The sequence below is a fragment of the Cynara cardunculus genome, assembly GCF_001531365.2.
Source record: "Cynara cardunculus var. scolymus isolate 2C chromosome LG 5, CcrdV1, whole genome shotgun sequence".
Classification (NCBI taxonomy): Eukaryota; Viridiplantae; Streptophyta; class Magnoliopsida; order Asterales; family Asteraceae; genus Cynara; species Cynara cardunculus.
The window spans coordinates 27,230,157-27,243,019 of NC_037532.1; the positions used below are offsets into that span (position 1 = coordinate 27,230,157).

General features: G+C 29.9%; 1 non-coding gene across 1 annotated transcript; it reads left to right on the plus strand.

Annotated features, from left to right (window-relative positions):
• Nucleotides 1–3,002: 3,002 nt before the first annotated feature.
• Nucleotides 3,003–3,075, plus strand: TRNAV-UAC. The gene has a single exon. It is a non-coding gene; the product is annotated as a tRNA-Val (tRNA).
• The last annotated feature ends 9,788 nt before the right edge of the window (nt 3,076–12,863 follow it).

A 12,863-nucleotide genomic window follows, 5' to 3' on the forward strand; every position in this document is an offset into this window, starting at 1 on the left:
CTAACATAAATAAATTGTTTATTTCTTTCTTGTATAACTTATTTTGTAGCACCCTATTTATACAAGTATTAAAAGAAAATCTTTTTTGACTGACTTTTAGGGTATGACTCCCTTAAGCAATCTTTGTATACTGCTTTGTATATATAGCTAGAATACATCAAATTACAACAAAATATTACAATTGATCATAACCTACAATTAAGGGATTTAAAAGGATTTACAAAGATTTACAAGACACAATATCTACGGTCTAAAATCTGAATGAATTTTATACTCTAACATTGACGTAAAAGATAAGAGATTAATATGAATCCCACTACCATTAAACTTACTATCTAAATCACATGACACGATAATCAACAAATTGATAAATCAGTTATACAAAAAAAAATACTATCATATACCACATTGTAACGACATATCATCGGATAATAAGTTTTTTTTTTTATAAATTGCCCATAAAACAACTCAAATATTCTTTTAAACATTCTATCTATTTTATGGATACCCTATACATGTTGCTTGCGGCCATGGTGTAACCATGCAAGAATACGTGCAACCAGAACCCATGTCACAATCATAGTAAAGATACAATTTTTACTGAAAAGTCGACACAATACCAGTTTCGTCATTGTCACATGCAATCAAACCCTATGTCACCATCGTCGTAAAGTTGCATTCTTTACAAAAACGCTAAAACAACTTCGTTTTCGGTATTGTGCATACATACATCATGTTAAAATTGGAATTGGATTTAATTTTGAAAATAATGAACTTTGAGATGTTTCATTGACAATAAAGAAGAAAAAAGGGGAAAGTGGAAGGTGATTTATTTGACTTTAATGCATCTTTTTGTAAACAAAAAACAAAATCAAGAACCACTACTCATTGTTCTATTGAAAAAAATGGTTCAATTATTACACAAGTGATCACTTTTTTGGTCAAAGTCAAACTCTATCAACACATACTTTTTATTATGCTTTAATGTGTCACTATTAATCATTTTCATTATTTATTTGTATTCATGATGATTTAAAAATCGTAAAAAAAAACATTCTCTCTTTACATCGCCCATAAATTCGTATTTAAATTGTATATATCTCATATTAGAATCGAACGAGGATGTAATTAGGGGTGCTTAAAAACCCGGCCAATCCAACACGAAATAACTCAATCCGAAGCAGCTCGATGTCTAATCGAGTTGTAAAATTTTCAAACCGTAGGTATTGAGTTAATATTGTGTTACTATTGTTTGAACTCAACCTAACCAGATGAACCCGATATCATTTTATTTATTGGATTTAATATGATTGTTGAATTTATAATAATATATACATTAGACAAATACACTATCGCGTACTCTCTTCATATACACATATTTTCAATTTATTCACATCTCTATATAACTCATTCGTATATATGTCCAGTAATTGTGAACATATATATGTGGATTGAGAAAACTAACTGAATGTGATATACGTAATAAGTATGGATAAGTTGTATCAAATTGTTGATGATGAAAAAGAAATTATGAGTAGAGAAATAACATATTCAAGGTTAAAAGACTATCTTAATGTACCAAAGTATCAACCCGACCAACTCGTACGGTTTAAATTGAGTTAAGATTTTTCAAATTGCAAGCATTATGTCTTCAACCCAACCCATGAGCACCCCTAGATGTAATATTAACAGAATGTTTTTGAGACATTTGAATTCTTGTAAAGATCTGAAATCAAGAGGATTTGGAATTTTCACTGTGTTTAGTTTGTAAGATTTAAAATGAAATTTCATTTCATTTCTTTATACATAAATTACTGTAACAAATTACAAATTACTAAATTGTATTTTTTAATATATTTAAAAACATTATTACAAATAAATTTATCAAATCTCATGAAATACAAAACTATCTTCATGGAATTTCTATATTTATTTTTGTCAGATTTCATTGATATCTCGAGATTTTAATTTCAGATTTTTCTTTAAACTAAACAGACACAAGATTTAATAAAACCTAACGTGCAGTTAAACGGTTTCGACAAATATAACAATTTTTATTGTTTCATAATTTATTGTAAAATCATTTATTTTTATAAAACAATTAAGATCATCAAAAGTCAAATATAATTATGTAAAAATATAATCACTTTATTAAAAATAGGATGATTAATATCATAACCCCAAAGTAATTATTGATTTATTAACCTAATCCATGATTGTGTTTATTTTCGTTTTTTAATTATATGAAATGACCCTTTTTAACCTATACGAGTCGATAATTTTTTAACAATTATCTTATAAACAACGTAATGTTACGTTCAATTAAAAACTTAAAGTTATATTTGATTGTTTAAAAAAAATAGCTATTTGACATAACCTTACGTCATTTTGCTATATTAAAACTTCGTTTTCAATACAATATTTATCAATAACTGTCATATACACACAAAAAAAAATAAGCGGTATTCACTAAACTAGCCAAATTGGGAGGGGTCCAAAGTGGGCTTTGAGAGCTCGAATTTTACAGTTTTTCCATACGAATCTTGACTATTTATACAGAAAATGTATTTCTATAGCTTGTAAGATGGCCCTGTTTATGCAAGATGTCTCTTTTTCTTATAAATTTTAACTGTTCTCTACGAATTCAACACTTATGTACCTTTAGGGTTAGTATCACTCTTTTGAAGCTCATTTATAAGAACATAATTTATTAGATTGGCAAATTATATACCAACATCTTATCTGTAACCTTTTTGTACAAGTTAGTATATTTATTAATCTTATAAAGTTGAGTACTCACTACAACAAATTTGGGTTTATATAATGTTTAAAATGTTTAAGCGTACTAATAAATATACTTTATAGGACTTAAGTTTATAAGACTAATTATAGAACATCATGTCTAAAAGTATTACAATACATTTATAGGATGTTTTAGGTTTTAACAATTTCTTTAGAACACTTTATAATAAATTGTCGTATTAACTATTTTATAATACTAAGTTGCTGTGGTGTAGTGGTTATCACGTTTGTCTTACACACAAAAGGTCCCCAGTTCGATCCTGGGCAGTAGCATTTCTTTTTACTCTGTTGATAATCTTTTCGGATTGGATATCCAGATTAATAAAAAAAAAAAAAACTATTTTATAGTACTTTTTTAATAAATGTTTCTATAAACCCATATTTTTGTAGGACATTTGTGCTTATATGACACATTTTTCAAATAATATCATATAAAATAGTTAATACGACATTTTATTTTGAAAACGCCTTAAAAACCTTGTTAAAATACCTAAAAACGTCTATTGATCTATTTTAACATTTTTAAATAAGACGCTTTATAGTTTGATATTATAAGATATGTTATTAGGACAAAAAATGTAGTTTACTTTTCTTAAAGAGCTTCTCTTTACTATATATTAAATCATATACATCATATTTTATAAATATCTTACTTTTTAAGTTTACAATTTATTATTGTAACACAATTTTTTAAAGCTTTGTATATGGACTCCATAAGACTAATTAATAACCAACTAATAAACGTATTCAAATACAAGATAAACATCGAATCATAATAATACGACAAAATACTTCATTAAATTCAGATTTTTTTTTGGTGAAAATAGCGCTAATTTTATATTCTCGATTACAATAAAATTTAACTTTCCGCTACATGCAAAGGTCTCATCATTTTGTAATTTTTCAACACCATCTTCATAAAGACGCAACAAGGTCCGATTTAATACGGATGACATAATGCTACGCTAATACCAAAGCTTCACTTTACACCCGTTGTAAAAAACATTAAAAAAATGTATTTTATGTGTTACTCGTAGACGACTGTCTTCCGCTAATAAATTTGAAATTGAAAAAGGTTTAAAAATCCAACCACAAGAAAAATAGAGTGGTCGAAAGTCAAACTTTAACGCTCCTAGTTTTCATCGTTGTTGTTTTTCGTTAACTTTAATATATCTGAGATTATAAAAATTCAGTATAATTATTTATGGATATTTAAATATGTAGTACGGATGTTGTTCATTAATCATTGTATATGAATTATACGTCTGGATCAAACTAATAGAAACAATTTTGCGCGTAACGACATTCTTAATAACAATTATTAATTCATTAAAATAATAAAAATGTGTTTAAATTTAAAAAGAAATATAAATTCAAACTTGCCATTATATAATATATCAATAGCATCAAATTTATACATGTAACGACAGACACTTTTCCCTATTTTGCTCTTTATTTTGTTTTGTTTTGTCCCCCATTTTCAAAAAAATAAACCTTGTAATTTTCTATTTTGAAAATTATTGATTTAATAAAAATTATTCTATTAACAGGGTGTTTGAGATTGTTTATAAAAACAACTTATTGACTATTCCAGTGTAACCCCAATAATAAGCAGTTCTGAGTGTTTGGATAACCAGCTTATACCGGTGTCAAAGTAGTAATAAGAAGTTTTTGAAGAAGTTAAAGCATTTTAACTTATGATAAGTTGATAAAGATTTTTGTAAAAAGACATAAGTTGTCTGAAATAAGCAATCTCAAACACCCCCTGAATATCAAGTATATCATCTACTTTCTCATAATGTTTTTGTAAATATTTTTTAAGACCATCGTAAACGAATATAAGTCAGTAAATTACTGGTTAAAAATAATGGAAGATATTAATTTTAAAAGTTTATTACATTCGGTAAGAAAAATAAATCCATTACACGGAATAAGAATTAAGGGGACATTTGGTTCGTTTAAAAGAATGAAAATGGGAAGGAGTATTTTCATTATATTATATCACATTCCATTATATTATTGTTGCTTCGATTTAAAAAAAAAAAAACTATCAAAGAAACAGAGACTCTGTTTGAAGATGTTGGCTAGGATTCACCCAAGATAGAAAGACGATCACCATTTTTTTCCACCACAAAACCCAGTGAACTCATCGTCGTCTCTTCTTCTTCTTTATGAAAACTAGATGCAAAACCGATTGAGAATTCGTCTTCTTGTTCCTTGGTAGAGATCTACCAGTTCATTAGTGTTGCCAACTTGCCATGGAAATCAAAAAACCAAAATCGAACACAACGCCTCCAACACAAATTGCTTCTTTCCTTCCCTCTAAAATTGATTAAAATTGAACATAAAATCAGACAAAACCGAAAAAAAAAACCCAACAGAGATGGACCAGTTCATTTTGATGGAGATGGAGCTATTGCAAAATCAAGTTAGGGTTTCTAGGGTTACTAACCAAAATCAGTATTCTAGGGTTACTACCCAAAATCAGAGATGGAGATGTAGATACTGTAAAAACTAGAGATGGAAATATTACAAAAATGGGAGATAATACCTTGTTCTTGTGGATTCAAACTATGAAGAAACAAGAAGACAAAAGAACAGACATTGACAAGAAAAAAAATACGTGAACTTATAATTAAAATTTCTATTTCCTCCAAATTAAGTAGGAATGAATTTTAACCAAATCTATTATAATGATTGATTAATTTTTTGAGATCAAACTCATTTTTCATTCCTTAATTGAACCAAACATAATTAATTATTATCATTTCCATTCATTATCTTTTAATACCCCGAACCAAACACACCATAAATAAAGTTTTATTACATTTTAAAACATTAATTCCCTTATTACAAAATATTAATTAGAATGAACTACATTTTTCATCCTTATGGTTTAAGGTTTTTAACAGATTTTGTCCATAATTTTTCAAAATTAACAAGTTGTGTTTCCATAGTTACATATTTTTAACGAACTAGATTCTTAATGCAACCATAAAGACATAGCTTGCTATAAGTTATTTAGAATCCAACCCGTTAAAAAACTGCAACCACATTAACCCAACTTATTAAAAAAGTTACAACCACATAAACGTAGATTGTTAAAAGGGTTACACCCACAAGGACACATTTTGTTGATGTTTCAAAATAGGAATAGAATTTGTTAAAAGCACCAAACTATGAGGACTAAAAATGTAACTCAGTCTATTATTATAAACAACACCATCCCAAAAGTCATAATTATAAAAATATTAATTAAAGATAAATCACATTTTCCAAGTCCCTTCCCACCTTCTACGGAATCACTCACCAATAAAAATCATTTTCCCAAACTTTAAAACACCGATTCTACCCTTTCATTTTTGCAAATAGTCAATTTTACCCCCTCTCTTCAATCTCTTATGTATAAATACCCACAAACACCATACGACTATAAGCACCTTCTATCACCATCATCTAACTCCGACAACAAATGAGTCATATGAATTACAACAGAGTTGGCCGGAAATACTATGCAACCAGAGGTTTCCGGCTAACCTCCAAAAGATTTTCCGTTCAACGGCTACGTGCAAAGTTCTTTAATTTCTTCAAGATTCTTATGGGTTCATGGAAGTCGAATTCTTCTTCTTCTTCTTCTTCTTCTTCTTCTCCGTACGAAAAGAGTACCACAAAGGGTGTCGGAAAATCGAGCCAAAAAAGGTTTGTAGCGAAGGAAAACGGTTGTCGGATACGATCATTTGGGAGATCAAATTCTTTTTACTCGGAAGCCATTGAAGATTGCTTGGAGTTTATAAGACGTTCATCGGTTTCTTTGGATGATAAACCATGAAAAAATAGGTTTAAGATATGTGGTTTGAACTTTGAAGATGATCACATTTTTTTTTTCTTGTAGATTATTTAACATTTTTTCCAAGAACAAGGTTTTTTTGTCATTTTATTTCTAGTTTTTTGGTTTTAATTATTAAATAATTAGTTATTATGAGGTGTATTATATATGTATATACATGTATGTATTATGTAAAAAATATTATAATACGTACACGAGTTTCAATTCGAAAAACGATGAAATAATTGAGTTTAAAACTCTTAATATTGATATAATTGCACTAAAGATGGTAAACGAAGTCCGTTCGATAATGAGTCAAAACAGTTAAATTGTTAGCATGCATCGAAGCGGGTTGCTTCGACCCCGCACACATCTTTTTGTTAAAAATTTTAAGTTTTATACACAATTAGGAGGTGTTTGGGATTGCTAATAAAAGCTGCTTTTTAACTTATTTCAGTCTGGCACCGGTGATAAGCTATTTTCTAGTGTTTGGATAAGAAAAAAAAAACTACTTATACCGGTGTCAAAACGGTAATAAGCTGTTTTTGATAAGTTAATCATTCCTGACTTATGAAAAACTGCTTATTACTAGTTTACAATTTTAACATTGTTTTATTTAACTCCGGTTTGATACCACATAAGTTAATAAGCACTTTTACAAAAAAAAAACATAAGTTGTTTTAAATAAGCAATCCCAAACACCCCTTTAATATGCCAAATATGAACAAACTAAACATGTATTATTAGCGGTAGTTATTTATAAAAGCCTTCGTACTCTTATATTGTTGCAACTTTGCTGGTAAAATGACCATACTATAACTCTTGTTTCTACAAGTTTTTTTTGTTAGTTCCGTATATTTTAGAATTTTTGATATTTCTCCTGCAACTTATGCACGAGTTAATATTTATAATCGTATTGTACAAGTTTATATAGCAGGAAGCTTTTTGATATTTAATTTGGTTGTCGAAATTCACCCTTGAAAACATTTGGGTATGTTGTATTTTTTTTTTGTGTTAATCCTTTATTTTAAATAGGTTATATATATGTTGAGGGAGAATCAAATCAGAACACGATCAAAATAAGAGAACACGAGAATGATCAAATCATATGTGATTTTGCACTGAAAGCACATGCAATTACATAACACAGTCAACGCAAGGATGTGAGGAAGACCATGTAATCACACGTGATTTTACATTTCAGTTTGATATAAAATTATATGTGATTTGACCATTCTCGTGTTTTATTATTTGGTCAATTTTATCGTTTGAACCCGATTCTTTCTCTCTTTATCACAATAGTTTTTCGTTAAAGGATATAACGTTTTGACATATTAATTTCTTGGACAAAGTTATATATTTAAAAACAAATATGGGTGTTCCAAAAAATGTTTTTATAGGACGAAATTCAATGTCGCTAAAACAATTATATAGTACCAAAATATGTGTCTTAATAAGTTATATAATTATGAAACAAATTTTAGAGTCCTATAAAATGAACTAAGTAATACTAAGAAAGTGTCCTAATAGGCTATAATAATTAACACTAAAAGCTAAATGACTATAATGCGAGACGTATCATCCAATTATAAAATCATTTTGTAATATTACATTTAAAAGCATATATGACAGTTCTACGAATTGATTCGATAGAACAAAATTCGAAGTTGTACAAGTATTTATATTAGTATCAACTACCAAATTATGTATCCACCAGAAAGTTGTATCATGACAAAACTAAGTAATGAACAAGAATAATGCAAATACAAAAAATCTTATTGTGCCCTACAAACGAGAGATATCAATCTTCGTCATGCACATCCTACAATTAAAAACCAGATATATGAGCTTAAAGTTATATAATAATTTTTTTTTACACTTTATCAAAGATTAACATTACAAAGTGAAAGGATAAGGCCATGCAATTGTTGCTCCAATAGCGTCTTCAATTGTAATAAACAATCCATATGATCTAACAAACGTTCCCTCCTTTTAATAGCAACCAAAACATGTACCTCACACCAATTTGGACCAATCTCCTCGCCACCAACCAATTCATCTGGATCTAAGCTCTTAACACATCCTCTTGCCACAATTTCCATGAAATTTATGATGCTCTTAAGATGAACATCCCCAACCTACAAAAACATGATTGAAAAACAAGATTCTAAGATTTTATTAAAAAAAAATTCATTGGAACACTTGAAGTACAACTTTATTCTTCTAAGATTTCATTACGAGGCTTCAAGCCTTTAAAATTAAGTAGAGTAAACCCATTCTCATCTTCCCTTTTCCTTTTACCGGTTGAGATCCAATCACAATCAAACAACACTATTTTTTTGTCAATCGAATACTTTAAATCAATAATATCTCTCACGACCCCATAGTAGGTTACATCTCCCATAATAGGATTGTTATCTCTAACGCTCGAGAAGCTATTTGTCCTCGCATCAAGCACAACTCCACTATTTTGTGTTTTTCTTTTATGCTCAAGTTCTTGCGTGTGAAATCTAAAACCATTTATAATAAATCCCTTGTATTTTTTTACAACCTCAATAGGGCCACCTGCCAAGGCCCCTAGTTCCTCCATAATTCTTTGATCCCCTAAAGTATGTAATTCTTCAACCTGAGTATGAGTACATAAAATTTTATAATTTAAAAAGCACTTGGCATATATTAGAAAATGTAATATGATAATTTAATTTAATCATTACTTACATGATTTTGGAACCATAATGCAAAAGTTTTACCATGAATACGTTGCAATTCATGCTCACGTACTCGTCGATTTTGATCACAAACAATAGTTAGATGTTCACTGTATAAGTATATAATGTTAAAAGACTCAAACACTAATTGTACTAAAATTCATAATGTATAATTGTTGACTTACGTGATGAATATCGACTTTGTTGCAATTAAACAACACACATGAGTGTGCTTTAGCCAAAGTTTCAAGGTCCAGTGTTTGTGTCTCTACAGCTCCCACGGAATGACCCGACATCGAGAAGAGAGGTAAAACACCCTGACAACCACCATCATCATAATTTTGACTTGTCCTATTATGTCTAGACCCAATATCATTATATAATTACAATGAACAAAAGGAAAGACACTCTGCAGCTAGATATCCTTCTGCAATTGAACCCTCGACTTTACTTCTATTTCGAACATAAGATTTCAATGTGGACAAATACCTAAAAATTCATAAAATGAAAAAGTAAAAAAAAAACTATAACAATACTTGTATCGGTAATATTAATAAAAATTAGAAAAAAAATACATACCTCTCGATTGGATACATCCAACAGTAATGAACTGGACCACCTATTTTAGCCTCTGACGCAAGGTGAACTGAAAGATGAACCATGACATCGAAGAACGATGGTGGGAAAATCCTTTCTAGATCACAAAGAGTTTTTCCGATCTCGTTTCTAGTTCAACCAAATCTTGAGGTCTAAGAACTTTTGAGCATAACTGGAATTAGAAATAGACCAAGAACCAATTTAGAAATAGATAAGACTGGAATTGCCATGAACCATTGCAATTAGCACCCTCCAATAGAAAAACCACTAATGAATTGAACAATAAACAAATTTGTACCACCCTTAACAAAATAAGGGCACACAAATTGATCCCTCTAAAGCAACAACTGCTAAAATCGATCTCTAAAACAAGGAAAAAACCAACTTATTTGCCCACTGATGAAATTTAAACAGACTACAAGAGCCATTAACACCCAAAATCCCAGATTGAGCAAAAAGAGAAACAACAACCATAATAAGGGCTTTGATGACCATCAGGTGAAATACATAACCTTCAAACCTGATATGAAACAACCACCAAACTTTGGTAAAAAACAACAACCTTTGCACCATAAGCTCCATTCTGAATTGGACTGATTCTGAGTAAACATAAATGGCCATCTATTGTAGAAGCAACAACTGTAGAGAAGATGCAAATCATCCATAGTTCATTATAAATTTTCATCCATCATAACAACCTTGAGTGCACATCTTCCAACAGCTAAAGCAACAGTGGAGCATAATCAGAAGCAGACACAACAGAACCAACAACACGATTTGAAGCAAAATCAGTCATCCCCAAAACTTGATTATATAAATCTATGTTAGAAACCTGATTTCAGACATTCAGTTTTTGTAATACAAGCGAATGACATGGAACCAAGTTATGCTAAATTGCTATTACATATATCTAAGACTAATGTGTTACCATAAACTAATGACTTAAAAAAGACTAGTCGGTTTGATTTTGTTACCGTTAATGTTGCAACTGAAAACTTCCTAACTCAGAATTTGACGAACAGCTAGGGCTTCAAACAGTGAGGGCTTGACGGATATTCAAATAGTGCAGAGGGGTAGATCGCAAACAGCTAGAGCTTCAAAAAGTAAGGGATTTGAGATTCTCAGGGTGTAGAAGAGTCGATCGCGAATGGATTCTCAGTGTGCAAAGGAGGCAGAGGACTCGATGATGTCGAGGCACAAGGCTGAGGGCTTTGAGGTTTTGAGGTTTTGGGCTTTCAATTTTCCTTATTCAAAATTAATTGGACACTTAAAAGCCTAGTTATTTATATGTCTTAGATAAATATAGTTCTAAATATATAATTATGTTTATATTATTTTAAATTTTAATGGACACTTAAAAGTGTCTTATTAGCTCTTAATCTCTAATACGACCACCAAAAGTGTTGTATAGCTTTTAAAAACAATAGGATAATTCAAAGTGTCAAATTAGCATTTACAATAATATTAAACTTTATATTGTCCTATTGGTCTTTAAAATAATGCGACACTTAAAAGTGTCCTATTAGACTATAAAATAATATGACATTCAAAAATGCTGTAATTAATTACATGATAGGATGTCAATATATGTTAATAAGATATCAAAATTAAGAGTCATACAAGATTAAATAAAATAGGACTCATAAACTAATGTGTTGTATTAGTTTTTTTAAAGGACGGTTTTCGAAAAGTGTCTTATAAACCTCTTTTTGTTGTAATGTCATTGATCAATGAAATTCGCTATAATATTTAACATAAGTTATACTTTTCGTCCCTAACGTTTATCACTTTCATTAAAATTGGTCCTTAGAATTATTTTATTAGATTTGTCCCTTTCCTTCACCCTTAAGGACAAATTTGTAACAAACAAATTTTGAAGGATCAATATTGTTAAAAATGAAAGGCAATTTGGAATTTCTATATTCTTCACTTCATAAAAAAGAATATATTAGCTAGCTCATAGGCATTAATCGAATCAATTTGGAATAAACTTTTTCTCTAACGAAATGATAGTCGTTGTCGATATGTTTCGTCCTCTCATGAAAAGTTCGATTCAATGCAATCTGTCATGCTGATTTGTAATCACAAAGCATCGAGATTGACTTCAGGTGTTCAATAACAAATGCCGAAGCCAAACTAACTCAGAAGTAGTAATAGCCATGGCTCTATAATCAGCCTCAATAAAAGATCGTGAAACTGTAGGTTGTTTCTTAGACTTCTAGGATATCAAGGATTGGCCTAAAAACACGCAGACCTAGTCACTAATCTACGTGTATCTGTACATTTGCCCCAATAGGCCTGTAGAATACACTCAGACTTGACGGAGAAAAATAATCATCTACCAGGTTGTTTCAAATATCAGGTCTTGTGATGTTTAGATACATTAATTGACCGACCAATCGCCAATATCGAGAGGATCAAATTAAAAGTCACCATCTTCATCTTTTAATTGACGTTATGATCCATGGGAATAGTTGTTGTTGGGTTTTTACCATAGGAATTGATCCCACATAGGAAAGAAAGGGGAAAAGTGAGTGGTTTATAAGGCCAATATCATAAGCCTTATCAAAATGGACTAAAGCCTTTTTAAGACAATTGGATTAGGCTTTAGCTTGACATATACACGATTCGTAAATTTCAAGTATTTTGTTGTTGTTTTCGTTATTTTCTGTTTTGTTATCGATTGGTCATAACAAGCGGGTAAAATCCCCATTTTATCAACAAAATCAAAGATATGATCATTTATAAAATTAGATTCCAAAACTCATCAAACTTGAAATAATCATCTGTGTTGATCCTCTCTCTCATTGATTTGTTGATAATCCCTTTTTCCTTTCGATGTATTTATGTATCTGTAATTTCAGTTCCAGCGATCATACACTGAGCTTGTTCAGTGATCGCTGATGAACTTGTTTTGAAATTTATTCAGA